General features: G+C 35.8%; 2 pseudogenes; both read right to left on the bottom strand.

The window, feature by feature from the left end:
- Positions 1 to 209: 209 nt before the first annotated feature.
- LOC113863355 lies at positions 210 to 1,898 on the bottom strand (annotated as a pseudogene).
- A 2,848-nt stretch (positions 1,899 to 4,746) lies between these two features.
- LOC113862210 lies at positions 4,747 to 5,362 on the bottom strand (annotated as a pseudogene).
- Between the last annotated feature and the right edge of the window lie 20,176 nt (positions 5,363 to 25,538).

Here is a 25,538-nt window from a genome sequence, read left to right as displayed (position 1 = left end):
AATATATTTTGACTTGAAGCAATCTGGTTTCTCTTTATTGATCACTTGATGGCGTAGGGTCTTGCTAAAACATAAATTTATTATTTAAGCACATTAGAAAGATTACAAGGCAGCATGAAGCTCATGACTGTTTCTGGAATCGATAGATTCCGTCACTTATTTAAACATTACAGAGGCAGATAGCATTTGCCTCCTCAGACATGAAGCCATTAAAACAAAGTAAGCCATATTTGGTTAGGTTTACCATGATACGGATGAAGTATTATCTCTTTAAGACTTGGATCAGAGCGTTTCACATCCATCACCATGTCGTCATGTAAATTATAAATGCTACCGTCATTTTTAAACAACCATCTTTGACTAGCCCATCCATTGCTGCAAGCCATCAGGAGAATGGGAGATCCTTGTTTGTGGTCTTTAGAAGTTAAACAGTTGTTTGTATTTTGCACTGAACGTATAGACCCATCTGTGTAAAGTGCCCATTGCTGCTCCTTCTTATTGTTATCACAGTCAGCCAGCCACACATTACTTCCCTGAGCTTGCATGCAGAGATCTGAATACCCACTGATTGAAGTTACGAAAGGGCTTGTGTTATTCCCTGTACGCCAGCCCTGTCGCATTAGATATTCGTTCGTTTGCACGGTGAGTGTCCCTCCCATGCTACTAGATTCAGCACTCAAGACCAAGGCAGACTTTGGATTGATGATGGTTCCATTGTCCCATATTTCCCAATAAGTGGCCTCTGGTACTGCCGAGGTACAATCATATATCATGACATAATTCCCTGGAGCATAACCTTCTGTGGTTAAACACTTCCCGTTGGACCTTATCGTCTTGTCACTTTTCAAGGTCCACAGCTGGTTCTCTTCAAGCCGGTCTTTGCATTTAAACAGTATGATACGATTGCCATTGTGATAGCCGTCGTCATAGACATCCACGCACATCCCATCTCGACCACCAATGCGCACGGTTGGTTCATAACGAGAGCTGCAAATCTTTGATTTTTCGACAATTGATCTTATTAATAGAGGTGATTGGTTTGCATTTGGCGGATTGCAGACAAAAAGCATCAATGCTAGAACTGCAACTGATTGGTGTGTCAAGGAATCTACAATAACAGGTTGGTTATTAACGCGTCTTAAGGTGACCGCATTTGGAAAAGTATCTTGCACGGATTCTTGAACACCTCGTGACAGATTATCCCAATTGTTCTCCAAACTTAACATGGCAGGATCTGGTTGAAACGCCGTACCAGTTCGGATACTGACACCAACCCGGTTTGATATGTACCTGTATCGAGCTGCTTCTGCAACCATTTGGATTATCACGATCAGGGTACGAGCTTTTTCTTCATTGTCATCGCCCCCACTTCGAAGAAACGATATCGCATGTGTCAAGGCCTGTAACCCTAGGGGTATTTGCTGTCTAGACTGATGAGCCCATCTCTCTAGATCACCGTAAGTACCATAAAAAGGAAGTGAGTGCTGGTCCGTGCCAGTGAAAAGGTAGTCAGATGCAGATGATGGGGCATCACGGAGGAAATAGGACTGAGTTCCTGCTCGGTATGCTACCACATATGCATTGGTCACATCGATACCTACTTCAATAGATTCCCTCTCCGAGTTTGAGAGTTCGACTGTAATATATAGATTTCTTTCTTCCACTGTTGTTGGATCTCGAAGCACAGGTATGTCGTGTATCAGCCCACCTCTTAGTCTCTCTCGAAGCGCTTCAATGAACGGTTTGTAGCTTTGTGAAGTGGCACCTTCAGTAGTAAATTTAATGGCCCGGTCCTGATTTGTTGCTCCTGGAGGATTGGTTCTTGCGGCACATCTCAGTGCAGAGAATTACCAAGTCCATGCAAGACATAAAATCAGTAGCTTCAAAGTTTTGTCCATTTGAAACTGCATGCAGTTGCACCAAATTTTAGCAAAATATGTAATGAAAACTAAAAGAAGTAATTCAAAATTTAAACCTGAACCTAACTGTGAGCGAACCTTGTTGATCCCACTTGCAGTAAAATAATGGATGCTGTGCAATGTTTGGTGTGGCTTGAAAGGTGCGGAGTCACTGTGCGCTTTATAGGCAGAGGGATCTTGGACCATTGGTACTACCTCAGCATAAAAATAAAGCCTGTTTTTGGAGCATTAGTCTGATTTGGACAGAGTGCATAATTTACCTAACAATTTTGGCAGCAATGGTTGGGACCGCATGATATATAAACATCACCGTTTAGGCCAGCCAGCGGTTGCTCTTGCTCACCTGAAAGCCTGGCATGAGATACATATATAGACATCACCGTTTCGAAAGAAATCAGCACCGAAAGAATACTACAGGAATCTTTTACCACAAAGGGTTAGGATATCCACGAAGAAGCTTCAATGGAGTGATTTGCAGCGAAAACAAGAGATTAATAGAAGAAAATAACAAATAATGAAAGAAAAAAGTAATTCATGTAACAAGGATACAACCCACATTATGAGAGGAATTTATAATTCTATCTCTTTTAGTGTAATTTCAAACTCTCTTGTAAAATGCCTAAAACCAAATACTCCACATGATTCCTTTGACTCTTGAAAAGAAGTATAGTTACAGATTTCAAAATAATTTATGAAATAATTTTATGACTTTGGACTAACTATATCCATATTTTCACATGATGACTAAGATATATATATCTACATTTAAAAAATAAAACCACTTTTATCTCGAACTATAGACTCGTATACTTTGCTATTATTCAAGAGATTACACGGATCACGTCTTGAGTTTACTCATCCTTTAGAGATATTGGTCGACAAAATTCAACATGAATTTCAAAATGAAATAAACAAATATTGAATGGATTAAAAATTTATTTTTATCGCAAAATCTAAAATAAAAACATCAAGTCGAAAAAGAGGCCCTGCTTTTACAAGAGAAATAAAAAAAAAATATGATTGAATTAATGTGATAGAAGAATATTTGAATGGCATAAAGAGTGTTATGATAAAGATAAGAATTAAAAAAGAAAGTATTAACAGTGGAAGTATGTAGCGACAAACAACGATATCAAAACAAAATGTTCCAAGGACAATAATTGCCACTAGCAAACAATCAATTCAACATTAAAAAAGTTGTTTTTTTTTTTGTAATCTTATTTATGAAAAAATAATTATTCTATTCATTAAAATTAATAAAACGTACTTGTATATCATAAATTTATATTTTATTTTAAAAATATTAATAATATTAAATAGTTAAATTAATATATTATTTATTCACTATTTTTAACATGTACATAATTACATAAATAAGAAATTATAAATAAAAATTGTTTACTTGAAAGTATAAAACTCAATGCAGTTAAATGCATTTAATATCATTAAATATTATAATTTTTAATAAAAATACAATTTTATATTATATAAAATGTTGTAAATGTTAGAAAAACTATTATATATTAATAAATAAATATTATCCATTTATATTGGACAAAGGATAGGATATAAATTTTGTAATAAATAGAGATATAAAAGAACTTAGCAATTAATGTATTTAAAAAAAATATTTTTTATAATTAAGCTAAGGTTAAAAATATAATTTTTTTAAGCATTTAAATTTTGAACTAGGTTTAGGTGCAGTTGGATTCCACATAAAGTACAGGTGAAGCGTGATTCTCTTTTCTCTAAAGCTAATCTTATTATAGAAGGAGACTAAATCATATTTTTAAAAACAATAAATGTATTTTTTGTAAAAAGAAGATAGAGAATATTGTCTATTTATTCATAAATTGTAGTTTTGTAAAGTCCATTTGGGAGGATATTTCAGCTTAGTTGAACTGTTTACTATGCTCTTATTCTTCCTTAGTATATAATGTCATTGATTTTTCTGAGTTGCTATCGGGTAGGAAACAATGGAAAGTTGTCACTTTGGTTAATTATTTGGAACTTGACATTGTAGTGTATTTACAAACATAAAAATGAAATTATTTTTTCTAATCATGAATTGGATCCCCTAAAAGTTATAGAGGTGATTAAATTGAAGACATAACAAGCACTTACAGCTAAAACAATATGTTTCTCATTCATTTTTTACTGTTTTGAACCCATTCTTAACATGAAATTGCTTTTTTTTTGCATAATGACAGAGAGCTATTACTTGAAAGCATACTTTCCTTCCTATTGCATAAGAAAATGTTAGGTTTAGAAGAGACTGTTTTGGGATAATTTGTGAGAATTATTACTTAGTGTTTAATACTTATAGATATGAGCTAAGCATCTCTAGTACTTAATTAATAAAATTTTTGTACTTGTAAATAAAAGCTAAGGCTAAAAATATTTTGATGGTTATTTTTTTATGAATAAAATCAAAAATAATATTTTGTACTTGAGAGGAACTCACTGAACATGAGAATAACTCACTGAACTTGAAAATTCTCCCTGTAAATTTCTCTTTGTATTTATAGAAAAAATAAAGCTCTCCTAATCATTATTAATTTCCTTACCAATTTAAAATTTTATATCAGTTTTATATAGCTTTTTTTTTATCAAAATTCTATTTATCTATGCTATTCTTGCTTTAACTATGATCTCAGCACCTCTGGTATAGTTTAGATCTCATTTGTGAACATACCGATTTGGTTCAAGAATTAATACCTTTATTCCATTTATTTCATATAAAATTCATGCAACAGTACAGTAAAGTAGTGACACTGACACATCACACAAGAAGATATTCTTGATTCAGATTTGTTAATGTCGACACTCATAAATCTGTGTTCTGATGTTGCCACAAGAAGGTAGCATTAGCATTCTCGTCACTGCAATAGAGGCAAGGATGTTGTTCAAAACCTTCGTGTTTGTAGGATCTTCCTCGCCATCATAACAACCTCTTTGTTGCTTAGCTGACACAGATTCTCCTTTAACACCATCTGAATGGCATTGCTGAATGTTTCATAGGCCTTTCCACCACGCACATTTGGGTTCATGTCTGCAGAGGTTTCATCAGCTTGGCAACCACTCAACAGAATCCCCTCATCAGGCCTCAATGGTTCCAAAAAATCATGATCAAATAAAGGTAACCGAAACCTCAAACTGGCTTCTGAGCCAAAGAATTCTAACATATGGGTTCCAATGTCTGTGGTGTTTATTTTTGTTAATGATGAGAGGTGTTGCAATATGGACTCAAAAGGGATTGTTTTTGGGGTATAGCTGAGTTTCAGTGCGCCATTTTTGTTAACCATTGAGGATGGTCCAATCTGTTCCTTCTCTTTGTCAACGAGGCCATCACTATGGCATGAATCTGAGAGAATCGTGAGACTTGCTCCCTTTGGCAGCCGGTTCACTAGTTGCCGGAAGTCCAAATCTATTTTATATGACATTAACAATAGAAAGAAATGCGTCAGTTGCATGTGATATTCTAAATGATAGAAGGGTCACACTTCAAATATTAAAGGTGTATTCACTAGCCTCCTCTTAGGTTAGTAACACTAGTTTGGGTAAGTTTCTAGATAAGTTTATAGACGAAAAAATTAAAATAAAAAATTAATAATTTTTTTAAAATAATTATCATTGTTTTAAATAAATTAAATAATATAAACTTAAAAAAATAAAAAAATAAAAATTAATTTTAACTTATAAAATGAGTTTGTTTTATTTTACTAGATAACTTTTTATCGTATGTAAGATCTTATAAAGAAGTTTATCTCATTAAAAAATGTAAGATCGTCACGTTAAAAAGAAAAAAAATTATATTTTTATTAAAAAGAACTCACTAAAATTAGTTTTGAACCTACTAAATAAATTTAATAAAAATTGTCTTTATTTTTCCAACATAATAACCTATTAGGATTTTCTTTAATCCATTATGTAATTTTTATTAAGTAATGACTATTATGAAATTACCTTTCCCTTTGAGATCTTGAATTACGTTACTCTCACAATACAATATATGGTTCTCATACAATTAAGGGTTCAGAGAGCACTAACCTGAATCTATTGTTCCTTGATATTACCTCTCTCTTTAATATTGTTGATTCCTTGATATTTTCCCCAACTCTTCCTTCTTCTTTCAGCTCCTCTCGGATAGTTGAGAGAAAGTTCATTTATGCGTTTACCGTGAGCTCACTCAGAAACCGTGAAAGTAAAAAATAGGAAATGTCGTAACCTTCATTTGGTAACCGCTCTTTAATTTATATGAAGGGAGAGGGGAGGGTTTCCTTATAATTGTATTTACAATTATACCCTCAATGACTTTATATTTTATATTTAACCACCATCACATTAAATCATTAATTAGAGTCACGCTATAAGTTACATAGGCCACTATAACAAGATTATTAAAATAATCTAACAATCTCCCACTTGGCCTATGTGACGACTTGAAGATTCAATGAACTGTAAGTGCGCATATCATTGATAATATCAAGTCATCATCTTTTAATGATTTAAGTTAATCGGATCATGGCGGTCACAAGTCATTTGACGACATGATTCCTTCCATGTATCACAGAACCAACTCAAATCAAAACAGCTTTAATCAGTCATACTACAGACTGTAACTCTGATGTGTTTTAAACACTCAACCTGTTATCAAACTCAAACCATACATGTGCATTAACACAATTCAGATAACAAGTAAACAAGCAGAAACAATACTTTTACTGAATTCCTAAAATGTCTACAATAATATGAGCAAAACAATATATACACATATATGTGAATCACACAATCATGCTAACAAGGACTTGTCTATAATGCCTATTCTACCAACATGGCCAGAAAACGTTTTAGGGGGCAATCCCTTAGTTAGCGGATCCGCTATCATTAAATCAGTACCAATATGCTCAATAGACACTTTCTGTTTCCGCACTTCTTCTTTCACTAATAAGTATTTTAAGTCCATATGCTTTGATCCCTTTGAATACTTATCATTCTTAGAGAAGAAGACGGCTACGGAATTATCACAGTACATTCTCAACGGCTTTTCTATATTATCAACAATACCAAGCCTTAAGACAAAGTTCTGCAACCACAAAGCATGAATAGTGGCCTCAAAGCATGCCACAAATTTCACTTCCATGGTAAACGTAGCATTAATGGACTCCTTTCCGCTCTTCCATGAAATTGCACCTCCAGCTAACAAGAAGATGTAGCCAAAGGTCGATTTCCTTGAGTCTACACATCCAACATAGTCTAAATCCGAGTAGCTAACCACTTCCAGTTGACTAGATCTCCTATAATTAAGCATGTAGTCCTTGGTGCCTTGTAAATACCTAAGGACTTTCTTTGCAGCCTTCCAGTGGTCCATTTCGGGATTACTTTGATATCGGCCTAACATTCCAACAGCAAAACTGATATCAGGCCGAGTGCATGTCTGAGCATACATTAAACTCCCGACCACTGATGCATAGGGAATAGATTTCATTGTTTTCTGCTCCAACTCATTCTTGGGACATTGCATTTCACTAAACTTGTCTCCCTTTTGAATTGGAACTACCCTTGATGAGCACTTTTCCATTTTGAATCTCTCTAGTACTTTGTTGATGTAGCCTTTCTGAGACAATCCCAGTAATCCTTGTGATCTATTACAGAATATTTCTATTCCAATCACATAGAAAGCCTCACCCATAACTTTCATCTCACAGTTCTTAGAGAGAAATTCCTTTACATCATGCAACAGCCCAACATCATTAGTAGCAAGAAGAATGACATCAACATACAGGACTAAAATGATGAACTTACTCCCACTGACCTTCATATAGATACACCAGTCAACAATGTTCTCTACAAAATCGTATGACGTGATGGTATCATTGAACTTAAGATACCATTGTCTGGAAGCTTGTTTCAACCAATATATTGATTTCTTTAACTTACACACCATACTTTCTTTACCTGCGGTCAAGAAGCCATTCGGCTGATCCATATAAACTTCCTCTTCCAAGTCACCATTCAGAAAGGCGGTCTTTACATCCATTTGGTGGAACTCTAAGTCAATATGAGCCACCAAAGCCATAACAATTCTTAAAGAGTCCTTCTTTGAAACTGAAGAAAAGGTCTCTTCATAGTCTATGTCATCCTTTTGAGTGTATCCTTTAGCAACAAGTCTAGCCTTGTATCTCTCAAAGTTGCCTTTTGAGTCACGTTTGGTCTTTAAGACCACTTGCAACTGACTCGTTTTGAACCTTCAGGCAATTCGACTAGATCAAATTACTAGTAATAGCACTCTCAGCATGAAACAGAGATTCACCACCAGGTATTTTAGGTACCTCAATAAGATTTGATTCAAAGCATACTTAAATATAATATATACCTTTCCTTTCGAACCAAACCTTTCTCTTCAAACAATCTTTCTTGAAGTGATCAATCTTCTTGCAGAAGAAGCACCTCTGGCCCTTTTGGATTTGGCCTTCATGAACCTTTAATAAGGTCTTATCCTTCTTGTCCTTCTTACCTAGCTTAGCCTTGCTACTACTAGCCCCTTCGTGAAATGTGAGATGGACGGAGTATTCTTTCACCTTTTTCAGCCTCCCTTCCTCTTGAACTAACATGGTCTTAATTTCTTGTATGTTCTATTTATCCTTAATGGTGTTGTAATTCACCTGGAACTGACCAAACTCAGGAGGGAGTGAGTTCACAACGAACTGTACTAGAAAGAATTCCTTTACCTCCATGCCCATTGATTTTAGCTTTGCTGCTTGATTGATCATGTCAGTCACATGGTCATGAATGAGATGTGACCAATCAAACTTCTTAGTAATCAGCTCAGTCAACAAGGTGCCTGTAATGGACTTGTCAGTAATGTCCGATTGTGCATACTCTTTTACTTTTGCCATAAATTTCCTAGCATTTTCAGTCTTTGGCATTGATGGCTTCACATTTTCAGCCATAGTCATCTTCAGCAAGCTTGAGCTCAGCCTATTCAACCTTTCCTAAGCCTCACTAAGAGTCTTTTCCTCTTCAGTACTGGTCTCTGTGATGGTTGCGGGCTCTTGTTCCATAATGATTGCTAGGTCTAAGTCCATAACACCTAGTTGGAATCTAACTTCCTCAGCCTAATCATCAGAATTGAGCCCATTGAACTTGACTACGTCATTACTCATGTCATACGTATTCATAGGAACTGAATCATTTAACACATGCTTAAACATTTATGCTTTCAATAAACTTAATGGATTCATCAATTATGTATCTAAGTTTACCTTTGGGTAACGCCTAAATACACAATTTATCTATAATGATGCTAATAAACAACTTTAATTGACAACTAGTCACTCAAACCAATATGCAAGTCATCTTTGGATATACAAACATATTATGAAGTGCTTACATGTCTCCTTGATGTCATTAATCATATGCAATGATCCACCTTTGGGCGATATCCTAGCGTTATAATTAATGAGCTAAATTGTTCACTCTTTGTTTCCATGTAGCATCAAACAATTTTGAACAATTTATAACACAAAATTAAATGCTTAAAGAACTTTTAAAACTAGGCCACTTTGGTGACTAACAAGTTACCCTTAAAATTAAGCACTAAATTGTGAAGTTCTCATTATGATAATGTAATTTAGAATTAATTAACTTGAGAATTTAATCACTTTGGTGAGTAAAATTCACTTTGATGTAATTCTAAAATTATCTATATATTTTAGGAATTATATTCCTTATTCTGCCATAAAATTCCTATGCACGACCGTGCTTTTACTTAATGCATGGTTGTGCTTCGATGAAGTAAGGCCATGCTTATCTCTGATGCATGCCCCTGTGTCCTGAAGCATGGCCGTACTTCCTGATGCATGACCGTGCTTATAATTGATGCATGGTTGTGCTCACAATATGCAAGGTCGTGCTTCCATTATGCAAGGTCGTGCTTCGTGGAAGCATGGTCGTGCTTGTTCCTGATGCGTGGCCCTGCTCCCTGATGCATGGCCCTGCTCACTGATATATGGCCCTGCTCACTGATACATGACCCTGCTCATATTACAGATTCAAAATCCAATGTTTCTAACTTCCAAAATCTTAGGGTTTTCAATTATTGAATCCAAAGCAATTATTCAACATCAAAATAATGCCAATCCATCATATTAAATACCTAGGGTTCATGTAATTTGGGGAAAACTTTAATGGAGAACCAATCTTTTATGGGGAATCAACGAAATTCACAACTTAGCTCTGATACCAACTGTTAGGATTTTCTTTAATCCATTATGTAATTTCTATTAAGTAATGACTATTATGAAATTACCTTTCCCTTTGAGATCTTGAATTACGTTACTCTCACAATACAATATATGGTTCTCATACAATTAAGGGTTCAGAGAGCACTAACCTGAATCCATTGTTCCTTGATGTTACCTCTCTCTTTGATATTGTTGATTCCTTGGTATTTTCCCCAACTCTTCCTTCTTCTTTCAGTTCCTCTCGGATGGTTGAGAGAAAGTTCTTTTATGCGTTTACCGTGAGCTCACTCAAAAACCGTGAAAGTGAGAAATAGGGAATGCCGTAACCTTTATTTGGTAACTGCTTTTTAATTTATATGAAGGGAGAGGGGAGGGTTTCCTTATAATTGTATTTACAATTATACCCTCAATGACTCTATATTTTATATTTAACGACTATCACATTAAATCATTAATTAGAGTTATGTTATAAGTTACATAGGCCACTATAACAAGATTTTTAAAATAATCTAACATAACCACGTGATATTATTCAACAAAATAAAGGATCAAAATCCATAACAACTAGTTTTGTTACAGGTACTAAGAATATTACAAGTTGCTTAGAATTCCAATATTAGGATGCCAAGCTAAGTTTAATTAATAGTTATCAACCACTAATTCATAGTAATGCTAGAATTAACTACATGGATACCCAATATTTTTTTTTATCGTGTGTCAAAATATCTAAATTTTTTCCTTTAAGTTAATTTTGAGAAACGAGTGATACCAAATTTTTCAATAAATAAATCGTAAGTGTAGTATAGTTGACACGGCTCACCGATTAGAGTTGAAATTTCACCTAAATTTTATGATTTTTTAATACGATACATGACCTATCAACTAGTTTTTGAAAATGAATTAGGCCTATTTTCTAATAATATGAAAATGATTATTTATATTACATTACTTTTGTAGTAAAATTGCATTTTAATGCAAAAAAAACAGTATTGGAGATTTGATCCAATTCTAAGCAATATCTCAATATTCCCTTCACGTGTGAGAATAAAACTCAAACACCTGAAAATGATTGGTCACCTGATTATCCGAAGAAACAGATAGAACTAGCTAAAGCTAGGGTCATTTGCCTATAAGTCAGCTGATCCTTTCAGAATGAATATGTTGGATCAATTAGAACGAGTTCATATTCTTTGATTTTAAGAATTATGTCTATCCATTTTAATACAAATAGTTGGTGCTTTTTTAATATTTTTTCTTATATTTGGATTATATACTTTAAACGTTTCTACTGTGTTTTTTTATTCCCTGTACTTTTGAAATCTTTCTATTTAGTTTTTTTTATTAAGCAGTTTGGAGGTTTGTACTAGATTTATTTTTTTATTTATTTTTACCGTTATTATTCAATTTTCTTTGTTTATTTTAAAATTTTAAAATTATAATTTACTTTTGAGACTTTATAACATACCCTACAAATTATATGAAAATGATCTATAGACCCATCCGCAACATTGGTAGAAGAATTTATAAAAGCTTTTATAATTTCTGTTATTTTTTCATTATCCAAGTTTATTGAAAAATCAAGATGACAATTAAATAAAGCAAAACTGTCATGAAAATTACTTTCTAATGCTACTACTATTGAATCTTATATTATATATACCCTCATCTCTCATAATAATATAAGAATAGGTATATTAATTCTTTTCTAATAATTCTTTTTTTAAAAGTGAAATTTATTTATTATTTGTTGTTCTTAGTTTTGAATATTGTATCACGTGGATTTGTTCTTCTAATTTTGATTCTTAAAAGGGTTTTGAATTATAAATTTTTGAAGGTTTTATTTTTGGTATAAATTAATTATGTAATGAGCTTCTATTTGCCCTATTAAAAAATTTTGTCTAGACAGAGAAGTTCTTACTTTTTCATTTTGTGTTTTTATTTCTATATTAGCCAAGCAGCAACATCAGCCTCTATTGTCTCCCTCAATCAACAAGCTTTATTCTTACAAAACAAATTACAAATGATGGCATCTACAAATTTTGTCCCAATAGAAGACAAACCTTTAGCAAAATGACACTCGTCAAAATGAGAGCATGTTTTGTATCCTGCAAAGAAATACAAGTATCACATAGCATAAAGTTCAGTTTTGTCTACTGCAGTGACGAAACTTGCATGATTTATACACATGGCACAATACTACAAGTTCTGTCTTTTAAAGGGACACAACTTTTGCAATTTTGACACGTAACTTGATCCTACAAATTTTGTATCATGTATAGTATTCATTGTTTTTGTGACACGCATATTTACCCTCTAGTTAAAGTCATGTAGCTACACTCAATTATAAAAAAAATTATATATAAATAGTGAGATTGCATATGTTGGATTTAAATTTTCCATTATGCAAGGTCGTGCTTCCATTTCTATCTGTAATGTGCTAAACACATAAAACTACGTCTCCCTCTTCTTCTTCTCATTTTGCATAATTTCCTCTCTCTCTCTCTCTCCAGGAGCTTCAGGTTTTTGGCCTTTGCGAATAATTGGAACATTCATTTGAAAGATAATTTGTATCATTGTGTTCCCAGTATGATACTTTAACTTTTAATCGGTTTAATTTTTTTATTTTTGATGTATTTTAAAGACTTAAAATTTCTAAGATAGAGTTGTAGGATTGGAAGTTGTATGACTAAGGGGACAAGCGTAGAAGTCCTTCTCCGAACTTGATTATTGGGTGTTGTGGGATTGTTTGTATTTGCGAAATTTGTAGAATATGCATGTTGTGGAGTTACAAGGGGATGTGCTCTAGAACGGTTTAGGATTGTGATGTGTTTGTGTTTTATGCATTGATTAATATACTATTATATAATATATTAGTTATGTGTGGTGAAAATTTGACTTTTGTAAAAAAGTGGTAAACAAACATAAGGAAATTAACATGTATTGTCACAACCCTTCTTGTAAGGAACCGAGAACATTGTTTGTATATCACATACTTATTTAAGATAAATAAATAATAGAGAATATAAGTATGAAATTCTCTTCTCCTTCAAAATAAAACAAAGTTTTCTTACAACAAATATCCAACAGAATAACATAATATTACATTTAGTTCATAATATTCAAAATACCCAAAATTATACTATACAGCTCTCTCTACATGAGGTCTCAAAATATAAGAAAAAAGGACTTTGATACAATATTACTCGACTTCAGCTTCTAACATTTCTTCACTGGTTCCTCAGCCTGTGAAGTATATGCAACACTTGCTACATCTGCTCACGTACCACCATACGATCATCGTAGTACACACACACACAACGACACAGAAAGAAATGCAAAGGTGAGCTTACAAAAATAAAATAAAATCATATATGTAGAGCAAAATATTTCTCACAGCAATAACCTCATGCATTTCCAGCCCATCTAATGCACAGCATGAAAACGGTTTCCAACTGGTTTCACAGCTAAGTAATCCAGAAGGAACCGAGCCGGTCCGGGAGCGACCCATTCCGGTATTTGGATCCAGACAGCACAGCACAGCAGCTCAGCATGAACTTACCGTTACACGTCTACCCACCTAAACATGTAACTCGGCTCTATAATGATGCAAAACATATATCTCAGCATGATGCACACCGCTAAAATTATTTTAACAGCTCAGCTAAGGCAAGTTTAAGTTAGATCAGCCAAAATCTCAGCATTTTAAATCAATTAACAGCAGTTACAGCTTAGAAAATAGCTTTTATTCAATAGATCTAACAAAATCATATCAAAACATCTTGAAATAGCATATTAAACCGTTCAAAAGGTAGTTCATAGGTTAAAGCAAACTCCCCTTACCTCAGAACGATGATTCACACTAGATCTACCGAATATTACTTGTTTTATAGCAAGTTTCACCGAAGATTTGGCTTTAGAACAGAGTTTCTCCTAAGAACACCATGAACTTCTATGAGAAAGAAAAGAAGAAGAGAAACGAACGGTAAATTTAGCTTCAAACTTAAAGAAACTTACTTCAAATCTCTCAGAATAGATGTAGAATCTCATATCTGACGAGAAATCTAAGTTTAGGAGGGTTTAATATGAGAGAAAATGGTAGTATTTGGACTTAGAACTTTTTGAGAACCTTGGAGAGGAATGAAGAAATGAAAATTTTGTGTGAAGCCCCCTTTTTATAGAAAAATTTCAAAATTTACTGTTCACCGCCTTACTGTTCATGCCGGAAACACTGTTCAGAGCACTATTCATGCTTAAAATACTATGCACGCGTACTGTACACGCACTGTATGCATATGTGACATCAGCCATGACGTCAGGATGATGTCACTGATGACATCAACAGTCACTGTTCATACGCGGTTTTTACTGTTCATACACGGTTTGTACGCGGTTTGTACTGTTCATAGGCAGTTTTACTGTTCATTCGGCAGTGTTCATACGATACTGTTCACTTGTTTTTTTTTTTAAAAAAAAAATTCTAAACTCCATCTAAATTTATTCCAATACCAAATAATCCTTCAATTAACATTGAACAAATATAAAATATTATAAATTAGTCAATGATAAATCACAAGCCTGACAATTCTCCCCCCGAAAATAAATTTTTGTCCTCGAAAATTTCATCGCTCAGAGAAAAGATGAGGGTATAACTCTCTCATTCTTTCCTCTAACTCCCCTATGGCATCACCAGTTACTGGGTCCCAAACAACCTTTACTAACCGAATAGTCTTGCCACTAAGTTCCTTAACTCTAGTATCCTCGATACGAGCAGCTGGGACCTCCACAGACAAATCATCTCGTAACTCCACAACATCAGGCTCAATTACATGAGACGAATCAGAAACATACTTTCTTAGCTGCGATACATGGAAAACATTATGTAGTCCTGACAACTGAGGTGGTAACGCTAATTCATAGGCTACTGGTCCTCTACGATGTAATATCTGATACGGTCCTACGAACTTAGGTGTTAACTTCTTGGCTTTTAAGGCTCGCCCCACACCTGTAGTGCGTGATACTCTCAAGAATACGTGATCACCAACTTCAAATTCTAGAGATCTTCTGCCTCGGTCGGCATAAGATTTCTATCGACTCTGGGTGGCTCTCAGCTTTTCTCTAATAAGTTCAACTTTCTCCTTAGTTTCTTGCAGCATTTCAGGCCCAACCATCAAATGTACTCCATCTTGGAACCAACAGATAGGGGTTTTGCACCTTCAACCATACAGAGCCTCAAATGGTGCCATATCTATACTCGAATGGTAGCTATTATTATAAGTGAATTCTACCAAAGGAAGCATATCCTCCCAATTACTCCTCTGCTCTACAATACAAGTCCGCAATAAGTCCTCTAAGGTCTGAATAGTACGCTCAGATTGACCATCTGTCTGCGGATGATATGTAGAACTCAACCTCAACTGTGTGCCCATAGCTTCTTAGAAACTCTGCCAAAACTGGGAAGTGAATCGAGGATCCCTATCAGAGATAATACTAAAAGGTACTCCGTGTAACCTGACAATCTCTCTAATGTACAATTCTGCTAATTTCTCCAAGCTAAAGGTCATGTTAATTGGCAAGAAATGCGCACTCTTGGTTAGCCTATCAACTATGACCCACACGGCATCGTATTTTTAACTGTTCTAGGTAGATAAGACACAAAGTCCATAGTCACATAGTCCCACTTCCACTCTGGAATTTCCATCGTCTGCAACTCTCTTGGAGGGCTCTGGTGCTCTGCCTTTGCCTTCTGGCAAGTCAAACAAGCTTTAACAAATTCAGCTATCTCTCGCTTCATGCCTGGCCACCAAAACATCTGCTTTAAATCTTGATACATCTTGGTAACACCAGGATGAATGTTGAGACTACCCTTATGTCCTTCTTCTAGAATTGCTCTCTTTAATTCAGTATCTCTAGGGACACAAACTCGACCTTGGCATTTGAGAATACCATTAGCACCTTTACTAAAACCCTTTGCTTTATCTGTCCCTAAGAGAAATACAATCCGACATAACATCGGATCCCACAGTTGTTTGTCTTTAATTTCCTGTAAGAAATTATTAGTCACCACAATTCGGCTGCAACTAATCTTTTCAGGTGATAATTCCACATGTATCTTTAGGTCTCAGAATTGTTCTACCAAAAGAGTTTCACTAACTCTTAAGGAGAATGCCTGAACCACATTCCTACTTAATGCATCAGCCACCACGTTAGCTTTTCCTGGATGGTATTGGAGCTGAAAATCATAATCTTTAAGGAATTCCACCCAACGTCTCTGCCTCATATTTAACTCTCGCTGATCAAATAAATACTTCAGACTCTTGTGATCACTATACACATCAAACTGAGCTCCATAAAGATAGTGCCGCCACACCTTCAAAGCAAAGACCACAGCAGCTAACTCAAGATCATGAATCGGGTAATTTCACTCATGAGTTCATAATTAGCGAGATGCATAAGCTACCACTCTCTTATCTTGCATCAACACACATCCAAATCCCTGATGGGAAGCATCACAGTACACCTCAAACAGTCGACTAGTATCAGGGAGAATCAACACCGGCGAAGAAGTTAGTCTCTGCTTCAACTCATTAAAACTTTGCTCACATTCCTTAGTCCATACAAAGGGTTGATCACGGCAAGTTAACCGTGTTAATAGTGCAGCTACCTTCACAAATCCCTCTATAAATCTCTGGTAGTAACCTGCTAGGCCCACAAAACTACGAATCTCTCTGGCGTTCTTAGGCCTTTCCCACTGCAACACCGCTTCAACTTTGGAAGGATCAACTGTAATTCCCTTAACGAAAATAACATGACCAAGGAATTTCACTTCCTCTCACACTTAGACAATTTAGCATACAACTGTTTCTCCCTTAAAACACTAAGTACAGTCCTCAAATGCTCTGCATGTTCCTCTGACGAACTAGAATAAATCAAAATATCATCAATAAAGACTACCACAAATCGATCCAGGAAAGGTTTTAAGATCCGATTCATGTAGTCCATAAACACAGCTATAGCATTTGTGACTCCAAAAGGCATCACTATATACTCATAGTGGCTATATCTAGTGCGGAAAGCAGTCTTAGGAATATCTTCATCCTTCACTCGGATCTGATGGTACCCAGACTTCAAATCAATCTTAGAGAATACCTTAGCACCTCTCAGCTGGTCCATCAAATCATCGATTCGTGGCAACAGGTACTTATTCTTAATTGTCAACTTATTCAACTTGCGATAATCAACACATAATCTAGAACTCTCGTCCTTCTTTTTCACTAAGAGAACTCTGGTGCTTCCCAAGGTGATACACTCGGCCTAATCATCTGTTTCTGCATTAGATCCTCGATCTGCTCCTTAAGCTCCATCAATTCCTTCGGCGCATTCTATAAGGTGCTACAGACACTGGCTCAGCTCCAGGAATCAAATCTATAGCAAACTCCACCTCTCTACGTGGAGGTATTCCAAGAATATCCTCTAGGAAAATCTCAGGGAATTCTCGTACTACTGGTATTGACTGAAGGCTATGCTCCACTTCTGCATTCATAACTCCCAACAAAACAAAACAAGATACTCCCTCACTTAAGGATGTTTCTACTTGGCGAGTAGAAATTAATTCCACACAGCCTTGCTGTTCAGGAAAGATTAAATACCTCCGGCCACAATCAATTAGCACACGATTGGCAATTAGCCAATCCATACCCACGATTACATCTAACCCTGACATTGGGATACAAATAAGATTTACTTTGTACTTTTGTCCCTCAATTACTATGGGACACCTAACACAAACCATTGAAGTCTTAATCGAACTTAAAGTAGGTGTCGATACTACCAATTCACATCCTAGATCGCTCAAGGTAACCCTAAGTTTCTCACATAAATGTCTGCAATAAAAGAGTGCATGGCTCTAAAATCAAACAATACAGAAAGAGAAGTACCTGCCACTACCACTGTCCCCTGAACGAGATCCGTTGCCTGAGCTGCCTCTGATGCAGAAGTAGTGAATACACGTCCCTCTGCTCTCGATCTGGTTGTCATCGGAGCCCTAGTCACTTTAGGCCTAACAGCGTGCAAGGCGCTAGCAGAAGATGAAACTGCCCCACTAGGCGTAGGACAGTCCCTAGCAAGGTGCCCTGCCTGCTGGCACGAGAAGCAACCCCTGACATCAACCTGTGGGCACTGGCTCAGGTAGTGTGGCCCACCACACCTGAAACATCTGACAATCTGTGGCACTGAGGCTTTAGGAGCAGAAAAAGTTGCTCCCCTAGGCTGAAATGTAGAAGTAGTAGTCCCTACTGGCACCGGGGCTGATGCTGCCGACCCTTTCGACTGAGATGGTTGAAACTGCTGTTGGCGTAGCGACCGACTGTGGGGGGCCCTTCTTAGCACCCTTACTTCCATTACGATAGCTACTAGCAGCTCTACTAGATGGAGCCTTCCCAACTCCACCAACATCCTCTGCATTAAGACTCTCTATAATGGTGGCTTGATCCACCAAGTCAGTAAATTTAGTGATCCTGAGTGGAATCAAAATCCTCTTTATGTCAGTTCTCAGCCCGTTTGAAAACCTCTGACATCTCCACTCCTCCGAGGTCGGGTGAGAATAAAATCTGTAAAGCCGCTCAAACTGTATTGCATACTCATAGATTGATGAGTTTTCCTGCACTAAGTTTAGAAACTCCCGCTCTTTGGCAGCACGAACACGGGAAGGGAAAAACTTTCCCAGAAAACTACTTCTAAATATAGCCCAAGTGATGACTTCACCTCGGACCTCCAGCATAGCACGAGCTCCGTGCCACCACATCTCTGCATCCCCTGTCAGCATATAAGTAGCATATAACACCTTCCTCTCCTCGGTGCAACCCATAGTTAAGAAAAGCTTCTCAATCTCCCTGATCCAGAGTTCAGCAGTATCTGGTCCATCTATCCCCATGAATTGAGGAGGATCGTTCTTCCTAAACTCTGACAACCCATGGTATTCAGGAGGAGGTGCAGCTGAGGCAGTAGCTGCTGCTGCCTGTGCTGCAGTAGCGGCTTGATTTGCAGCTTGCTACTGCTGAATCATATCTAGACTCGGCCTAACAGTGGCTGCCATGTCCTCCATGGCGTGAGCCATTTGGTTCACATCAGCAGGAGGAGGGTTTGTAGCAGATCTTCTTGGTTTAGCCATCCTAATATATAGACTAGCTTAGATTACTAACGTTTAACACATTCAGCAATACCACCACATAGCTATATTCACAGATTCAGCTTACAGTGATATATTCATATTTAGTATATCATAACAATTTAATCAGTTTAGCACTGAGGATAACATCATATCAGCATTCACACAGCATAGCAAACACACTTATCTCAGCAATCATTTACAGCTTAGCTTAACAACCTATTATTCACGCAGCATGAATCGCCTATAGCTCACCCCAGTATCATATACCAAAATTTTCTACATCTGTCGTGTCTGAGAACCGAGGTGATCAAGCTCGTTCCCTCACAACCTGATGATTAGAAATTATGATATATGATTCACAGATAAAATTCACATGTCTAATATGCACAACTGACACCTAACAACCTCACCTCGTAGGTTTTCCTAGACCATGCTCTGATACCACTAAAATGTCATGACCCCTTTTTGTAAGGAACCGAGAACATTGTTTGTACATCACATACTTATTTAAGATAAATAAATAATAGAGAATATAAGTATGAAATTCTCTTCTCCTTCAAAATAAAACAAAGTTTTCTTACAACAAATATCCAACAGAATAACATATTATTACATTTAGTTCATAATATTCAAAATACCCAAAATTATACTATACAGCTCCCTCTACATGAGGTCTCAAAATATAAGAAAAAAGGACTTTGATACAATATTACTCGACTTCAGCTTCTAACATTTCTTCACTGGTTCCTCAGCCTGTGAAGTATATGCAACACTTGCTACATCTGCTCACGTACCACCGTACGATCATCGCAGTACACACACACAACGACACAGAAAGAAATGCAAAGGTGAGCTTATAAAAATAAAATAAAATCATATATGTAGAGCAAAATATTTCTCACAGCAATAACCCCATGCATTTCCAGCCCATCTAATACACAACATGAAAACGGTTTCTAACTGGTTTCACAGCTAAGTAATCCAGAAGGAACCGAGCCGGTCCGGGAGCGACCCATTCCGGTATTTGGATCCAGACAGCACAGCACAGCAGCTCAGCATGAACTTACCGTTACACGTCTACCCACCTAAACATGTAACTCGGCTCTATAATGATGCAAAACATATATCTCAGCATGATGCACACCGCTAAAATTATTTTAACAGCTCAGCTAAGGCAAGTTTAAGATAGATCAGCCAAAATCTCAGCATTTTAAATCAATTAACAGCAGTTACAGCTTAGAAAATAGCTTTTATTCAATAGATCTAACAAAATCATATCAAAACATCTTGAAATAGCATATTAAACCGTTCAAAACGTAGTTCATAGGTTAAAGCAAACTCCCCTTACCTCAGAACGATGATTCACACTAGATCTACCGAATATTACTTGTTTTATAGCAAGTTTCACCGAAGATTTGGCTTTAGAACGGAGTTTCTCCTAAGAACACCATGAACTTCTATGAGAAAGAGAAGAAGAAGAGAAACGAACGGTAAATTTAGCTTCAAACTTAAAGAAACTTACTTCAAATCTCTCAGAATAGATGTAGAATCTCATATCTGACGAGAAATCTAAGTTTAGGAGGGTTTAATATGAGAGAAAATGGTGGTATTTGGACTTAGAACCTTTTGAGAACCTTGGAGAGGAATGAAGAAATGAAAATTTTGTGTGAAGCCCCCTTTTTATAGAAAAATTTCGAAATTTACTGTTCATTGCCTTACTGTTCATGCCAGAAACACTGTTCAGAGCACTATTCATGCTTAAAATACTATGCACGCGTACTGTACACACACTGTATGCATATGTGACGTCAGCCATGATGTCAGGATGATGTCACTGATGACATCAACAGTCATTGTTCATCGCCAAAAATACTATTCACCTACTTACTGTTCACGCCGGAAACACTGTTTAGAGCACTATTCATGCCGAAAATACTGTGCACGCATACTGTACACACACTGTACGCGTAAGTGACGTCAGCAGTCACTGTTCATACGTTGTTTTTACTGTTCATAAACGGTTTGTACGCGGTTTCCACTGTTCATAGGCGGTTTTACTGTTCATTCGGCACTGTTCATACGATACTGTTCACTTTTTAAAAAAAAAATTAATAATTCTAAACTCCATCTAAATTTATTCCAATACCAAATAATCCTTCAATTAACATTGAATAAGTATAAAATATTATAAATTAGTCAATGATAAATCACAAGCCTGACATGTATTAGGGGGGATTATACAAAAATTTATATTAAAAATTCGTGTAATGTATAATAGAAGGCTGCAAAGTTTTATAATGTTTTAGAGGCAGCAAACAAGCCTTTATGGGATGGGTATGCGCATTCAGAGTTATCTTTCGCAATAAGAATGTTAAGCATAAAGTCAAAAGGCAATCAAAGTCAGAGTTCATTTGATCAATGGGCTACATTAATTAGTGAGCTTAGACCACAACCTAACTCAATCCCGAAAGACTTTTACCAAGCAAAAAACTTGGTTTCCAAACTTAGATTAAAAGAACTCAAAATTGATTGTTGTTTGAAAGGCTACATGCTGTATTACAAAGATGATGTTTTGAAAAATTACAAATTTTGTGGAGAGCCTAGGTTTAAACTAAGAAGAGGTGGTAGAGATGGTAAACATAAAGATGTACCACAAACTACAATGCATTATTTGCCTTTAATTTCTAGGCTAAAAAGGTTGTATTTGTCTATGAGTTCAGCTCCTTACATGATGTGGCATGCTGAAAATAAAAGGAGTGATGGGATAATGACTCATCCATCTCATGGTGAGGCTTGGTAACATTTTGATCAAGTATATCTTGAGTTTGCATCTGATCCTAGAAATGTAAGGTTAGGGTTATGTGATGATGGGTTCACTCCAAACAATCAATTTAATAAATCATATTCTTGTTGGCCTATTGTGGTTACACCTTTTAATCTTCCTCCTAAAATGAGCATGAAAAATCCATAGTTGTTCTTGACTCGTATAATTCCTGGTCCAGAAAATCCAAAGGCTAAAATTGATGTACACCTTCAACCTTTGATTGATGAGTTGAAAGAGTTATGGTGTGAGGGTGTAGTAACTTATGACCTATCAAGGAAGCAAAATTTTAATATGAAGGCAGCACTGATGCTGACGATAAATGATTTTCCTACTTATGAAATGTTTCCTAGATGGATGACTTAAGGGAAATTAGCATGGCCAATTTGTATGGAGGATACAAAGGCATTTACTTTGAAACATGGAGGAAAAAATTCATGGTTTGATTCCCATAGGAGATTTTTAGATATGGAACATCCTTATAGGCGTCAAGCCTACAAATTTAGAAAAGTAACTATTGAGAATGAGGACCCTCTCGTCCATTTAAATGGTCATCAAGTATGGGATAGAATTAAACACTTGCCAAAAATAATAGAAGTAGGAAAATCCATTAGGTTTCCTAGTTATAGGATGACACATAATTGGACCAAACAAAGTATATTCTGGGAGTTCCCATATTAGAAGGATAAATTAGTTCGCCATTGTTTAGATATGATGAATGTGGAAAAAAAATGTATTTGACAATATCATGAATACTGTAATGGACACTGATCGAACTATAGATAATGTAAAGGCAAGGCAAGATTTATAAGAATATTGTAGGCATCTAGAATTGAGGTTACAACAACTTGCAGATGGTCGATGGTCAAAGTCAAAGGCAAGTTACACTCTGACTTTACCACAAAGACGTGTGTAAGTGGGTGAAGGACTTGAAAATGCCTGACAGTTATGCTTCAAACTTCAGTCGTTGTATGAATGTTGAACAAGGAAGTTTTTTGGGATGAAAAGTCATGATTGTCACATATTCATCAAGTGTATTCTACCTGCTGCATTTAGGGAACTACCTGACCATGTTTGGAAGCCATTGACTGAGTTAAGTGAATACTTTAGGGACCTATTTTCACCTACTCTTAGGGTTGAAGACCTATGAGTGATGGAGAACAATATTCCTGTGATTTTGTTCAAATTAGAAAGAATACTTCCCCTTGGTTTCTTTGACTCCATGGAGCACTTGCCTATACACTTAGCATATGAAGCACGTGTATGTGGACCAGTACAATACAGGTAGATGTATCTGTTTGAACGAGAAATCGGAGAGTTCAAAAGGATTGTGAAAAATAGAGTTCAAGTGGAAGGATCCATATACCAGGTATATATATCAAAGGAGACATCAAATTTTTGCATATACTATTTCAAACCTCATGTTCAATCTAGGAGGACTTGGGTTGGTCAAAATGATGATGGGGGAGAAAGCAGTAATGAGCCAACTCTATCTATAATCAACCAACCAGGTCGTGTATCTGGGAAATGAGAAGAATGATGGATCTTAGGTGATGAAGCAGATGTCGTACAGTTGCACACCTTATTAAATTGTGATGAAGTTCAACCATTCAGAACGTAAGTGACTTATGATTGCTTTAATGACTTTTCCCGATCATGGTTATTCAAATCTAATCAATGATATTGCAATGTTTACAAATATTTTGAACAATTATATGGTCACGAATGCCTTAATCAATTTCCATCATGGTTCAAAAGTTATGTACGTCATGAAATTTTCCTAACATTTTAGTTTATCAACTTTTTAATATTATTCTTATTCAATCAATTGACATATTTAATGGTATGTGTAGGTGCGTAATCCCAGTAATGGTATCACAGATATTGACCTATATAACCTGTCCAAAGGTCCAAACAATAAAGCATATTATTGGCTAATTTACTACGTTAACGGGTATAAATTCCAAACCATTAAATCATATAAAAGGAGAAAAATAGATAATAATGAAATTAGTGTGAGAGAAAATTCAAGTGATGGTGACTGTGATTGGTATGGGAAACTTAATGAAATAGTTGAGCTTGAATATACTGGTGAAACCATAAAAAGGATTGTCTTATTTAAGTGTGAATGGTTTGATCCGACACATCCAACAAGGACATGTAAACATAACTATTACAATATAATTGAGATTAACCATACCGAAAGATATATAGGCTTTGACCCCTTCATCATTGCATAAAATGCAAGACAAGTATATTTCTTATCTTACCTTGGAAAATATAATAAAAGTTAGAGGATTGTAATAAAAACTTAAATAAGCAGTCGAATTGAAAGTGATGAAGTAGATTATGAAGATGCATATCAAATTCATGACTCAATCTCTTCACGTGTAGTAATAGACACTGTTGTCCCTCCAATTTTATCTTCTCCTTTGAATGAAATTGAGATAGTTAACCCTTCTACCCAAGCTTTAAGAAATAATGAAATGGATGACATGACTGAAGATGTGAAGGAAGGATTTATGGATGACATTTTATCGAGTGATGATGAAGGTAGTCTTGAACTATCAGAGTTAATGAGGTAAATTAAGCAGGATTGTCAATTTACTATGTTTTTATAATTATTTATTTTGAGTTATCACCAATATTAACCATATTGTATAAAGATTATGGTATTCGTCTCTAAACATATATTATATTTGATTCAGATATGGTAGGTAAAGGTAAGAAGGGTGTTACTCAGCATGTTAATCATGGTAACACACCTTCACCCACCACTTCCACTTCAACTTCCACACCAGCTATAGTGCAAACCTCCCAAGTTAGGGGCAAGAGCAATTTATCATGGTGCCCTCTATTACAGCGAGTTTCACACTCTGCACCACCTACTACACAGGCCATACAGTCACCTTCTACTCAGGGCACAGGAGAGGGATCCACTGATGTCCCAGTTGTAAGTGGGCAGCAGTCATCACAAACCTAGGCATCATCGAGATCGTTAGAAACTTTGAGATGTGATGGGTCCACTTGGTAAGTTTCCTTCAAAGTATGCCTAACATTGTGTACTTTATGTGAATGTTATAATACTTATTTTATTTTATTTTGTTATCAGTTAGATACCACCACAGAAAGATCTCCACCAAGTCACAAATACCATTAAGAAGATGTTTGATGCGCCTTACATAAGTTTTGCAAAGGTGCTGAAGGATACAAAGATAGAGTGGTTCAAAGATTGGAAGGTAATAATAGTGTATTAATTTTAACTAAGTATAATTACATATGATTGTTTGTACCTTTTCTAATGAAATTGTATTTATGTAGAGTAACTTCTCCATTCCCCTTAGGACGAAAAGATGATTTTCAAGGCTTATAAGAGTCGCACTGCA

Source organism: Abrus precatorius, unplaced genomic scaffold (assembly GCF_003935025.1).
Source record: "Abrus precatorius isolate BTA unplaced genomic scaffold, Abrus_2018 Scaffold3, whole genome shotgun sequence".
Taxonomy (NCBI): domain Eukaryota; kingdom Viridiplantae; phylum Streptophyta; class Magnoliopsida; order Fabales; family Fabaceae; genus Abrus; species Abrus precatorius.
This window is presented reverse-complemented; position numbering and strand designations above follow the sequence as displayed.